Below are 3596 nucleotides of genomic sequence, written 5' to 3'. Positions count from 1 at the left end.
CGGGGGCTCCCTGCCCGGGTTCCGGGCCGCTGCGCCCCGCCCGCCACCTCCCAGCAGGTGACCGGCCCGGCCTGGGCCTCCGGGGACTGGAGGAAGTTGCCCACCGGAATCCCTGAGCCGGGCTGTGGCTCCGCGCGCCACGCCACGCCGAGTTCGAGCCCGTCCACTGACAACAAGACGCGCCAAAGCTTCGGGTTGGGGCTTCAGCAGACCCCTTCAGGGACCGAGCCCTGCAATCGCCCTCGGCCTGGGCAGAACACCACGGAGTCTGCCCCGTGGGGCAGGGATCTGGGTGCTACCACCCCGCGCTCTTCACCCCTGGCCACACGAGGGCATGGTGGGGATTTACGTTGTTGTAGGAACTTGGTAAGGACCGACTTAGGTGAGCACAGCTAACCTGGTTTCCTTTGTCTCTAAGCCTACCTGCTGGTCCCTTGTTACCAGCCATGGCCTGTCCCCAACTCACGTCTTTTTGCCAGTGCTGGGGTTTGAACTCAGGGCCTGAGTGCAGTCCCTGAGCTGCTTTTGCTCAAGGCTAGCATTCTACCACTGAGCCACGGCGCCACTTCGTCTTTTTCTTTGCTTGTGGTAGTGAGGAGTCGAACCCAAGGCTTCGTGCATGCTAGGAGAGCACTCTTCATTGATCCACCTTCCCAGCTTGGCCACTTCCTTTTGTAAGATTGAATATTTCATTCTCTGGAAGACCCACGTCTTTCTTCCCCCACAGATGGGTACTGGGGTTGCTATTCTCCCACTTGGCTCCCGTGAATGCTGCTAGGCCAGGGTGTATACAAACCTCTTAGGAACAAGGATTTCAGCCCTTTGGCATGCATAGTTAGAAGTAGATTGTAAAGTAATTCTACTTGTAGTTTTTGGAGCAAAGACCAGACTTCCACAACAGCTGTGCCATTTTAACTAAAAGGCTCCTGTTTCTTCACACACTCGAACACTGTTGGGGATTTATTATAACCATCTCAGATCTGCACTTGCCCAACTTACAGGTTTTGTACACACCCTTCCCCTGAGTAGGTACCTACTGTGTCTGACCCTTTAGTGCCTTTCTTCCCTAGACCTCTGGTCCTCTCCCTGCCGGCCTGCTCGACCTGCAGCCCAGAGCCTGGGCTACTTGCCCTTGCCCTTCCCCATCAGTTCAGGATGGTCAGGCACACTGGACAGGAACTTAGCCCTCCTCACTGGCCAAATTTTTAAGGGCTGTACTGTGGCCGCCTCCCTGCGTGGTTAGCTTCCAGCCCCCGGCCTGGCTGAAGTCCGGGTCTCCCCCCCACACCACACTGGGGTAGGCCTGGGGACACCAGAGCCCCAGGCTTGCTCCCTAGTCAGTCACCTGTCCTGGGATCTGTGCCCTGGAGCCTGTGAAGCCAGCCAGCTCCTCCCAGTGATTACGCTGCAGGGTTGCAGGGTTACAAGGAACTACCTATATACGTTTAATTGTTTTCTTCCAAATAGACAACTAACCTTCTCTGTTCAGACTTTTATCTCTAGGAAAGGGATAAACTCTTGTTTTCTCTGGGTGCTGGGGTTTAAACCTAATGCCTTGCAAATTACACAAACTCCTAAAATTTAGTGAAGAGGTGTAGCTTGATGTGGAGTGTGCGCCTACTTTGTCTGAAGCCCAGGGTTCAAGCTCCAGTACAGTGGGTGAGGGTCACTGTCCCTACAACTTTAAATTCCTAAGTGTCTTATCTTCTTGATTCTTAGCCGCCCAAATTATGGCCCAGTCTACAGTTACTCCCCTGATCACCCCTAGGACGTCCCACCTGCTATAAACTCTCCAGCCCCGCCCCCTCCCCCCAGCCTTCCAGGCTCTGGAACTGTTTGTTCTCATCCACAAGGTGTGAAATCCATGTTTGATCTACTTTATCTGATCCACATATCTCCGTCTACCTCATCTGCAAGCCTGGTGACCATCCAGATGGTGACCGAGGCGTTAGAAGGCCCCTGTGCCCCAAATCCTGAAGCCATGCATCGCCCCCACTTGGCTCTGAGCTTCTTCCAGTTTATCCCAGATGACTTTTTTAAAGTGGGGGCGGAGGGGGTTCCTGGGAGCCATGCTCAGGCCTGTCATCCTAGCTACTCAGGAGGCTTAGATCTGAGGGTCACAGATCAAAGCCAGCCCCAGGCAGGAAACTCTGAAACTCATCTCGAATACATCACCAGAAAAAGCTGGAAGTGGTGCTGTGGCTCAAGGGGTAGGGCGCTCACCTTGAGCTGAAGAGCTGAGGGACAGCACCCAGGCGCAGAGGTCAAGCCCCATGCCCAACAAAAATAAAAAGAGCAGTGCAGAGCTCCATCTCCCCCACCCAGCCCCACTGAATCTAGCTTCTGAGTCAGTGTTAAGGTTCTGACCTGACTTCCACTATTTATCCTTTTTTTTTTTTTTTTGGTCGGTTGTGGGGCTTGAACTCTGGGCCTGGACGCCGTCCCTCAGCTCTTCAGCTCAAGGCTAGTGCTCTACTACTTGAGCCACAGCACCTTTTCCAGCTTTTTTCTGCTTATGTGGTGCTGAGGAAACAAACCCAGGGCCTCAGGCATGCAAGCCAAGCACTCTCTGAGCACCTTCCCGGCCCACTATTTACCCTTATTTACCTGGGAACAATTGTTTCTTTTCGTTTGTTTTTCAGTTCACGTGAGCTGTTTAGTCAATTTCCTGAATGTTGATCACTGTGGGTGCCTGCTTCTCCTTTATTTCCTGAACCCTCTGTTCTCTGCTTCTTTAAGGCCAAGGTCATTCTACCAGAAGGTGTTACTTTTGACTGGCTCCCCACACCCTATTTACCTGCTTGGCTCTCCCAGGAGGGCCTGGGGCGGTGTCTAGCTGGTTCTCCACCTTCCTCCCCGTGGAGCTTCCTGGCCCTGCATCCAAGGCCAGCAGGCCTGGTTTCCTGACCCCCGGTCCTACCGTCTCAGAGCACAGGGTCCCTGGGCCTTGTGTGACTGCCTGAACACCAGACTTGGACTGGGCGAGCATCTGGTGTCCTCTGGACCCCAATCTCCTTGGCCATCACGGCTACCCTGTCTCAGCCCTCAGTACCTCCAGATCTGGTCCCTTATCCTCGTGTTTACAAAGGTGCTGCCTTGCCTGTCTGTGTTCCTGGGTACATCTAGCTTCTGGTCAGCAGCACCTCATCTGCACAGAGCTAAACAGAATGTTCTAGAGCTGCACTGCTCAGGATGGCAACCACAAGCCCCGTGTGGTTGCACAGCCCTTGAAATGTGAACGTCCACAGAACCAAATAAGTATTTTTATTTCATTTCACTGAAAAAAACACACTGCCATGGGGGAGAGGGGGGAGTTGCTGGGAAGGTGGCTCAGTGGTAGAGCGCTCGCCTTGCATGCCTGAGGCCCTGGGTTCGATTCCTCAGCACCACGTAAGAAAAAAGAAGCCGGAAGTGGCGCTGTGGCTCAGGTGGTTGAGCGCTAGCCTTGAGCTGAAGAGCTGAGGGTCAGCGCCCAGGGCCCACGGCTGGGACTGGCACGCGCGCGTGCGCACACACCGCCAGCGCCTCGTTCAAGTTAGGTATCCGGGTCTCCAGGCCCTGGCGGTGCGCAGGCGCCGGACCCGGCCGGGCCGCGC

General features: G+C 54.8%; 1 protein-coding gene across 1 annotated transcript in view; it reads left to right on the top strand.

Moving 5' to 3' along the window:
• Positions 1-3596, top strand: part of Kndc1 (kinase non-catalytic C-lobe domain (KIND) containing 1) — a 79813-nt gene that overhangs the window by 60187 nt on the left and 16030 nt on the right. The gene's annotated exons all lie outside the window — the stretch shown is intronic.

Source organism: Dipodomys ordii, unplaced genomic scaffold (genome assembly GCF_000151885.1).
Source record: "Dipodomys ordii isolate 6190 unplaced genomic scaffold, Dord_2.0 Scaffold213, whole genome shotgun sequence".
In the NCBI taxonomy this organism is placed as follows: domain Eukaryota; kingdom Metazoa; phylum Chordata; class Mammalia; order Rodentia; family Heteromyidae; genus Dipodomys; species Dipodomys ordii.
Note: the sequence above shows the minus strand (reverse complement) of the source record. Positions and strands in the feature narration are given on the sequence as shown.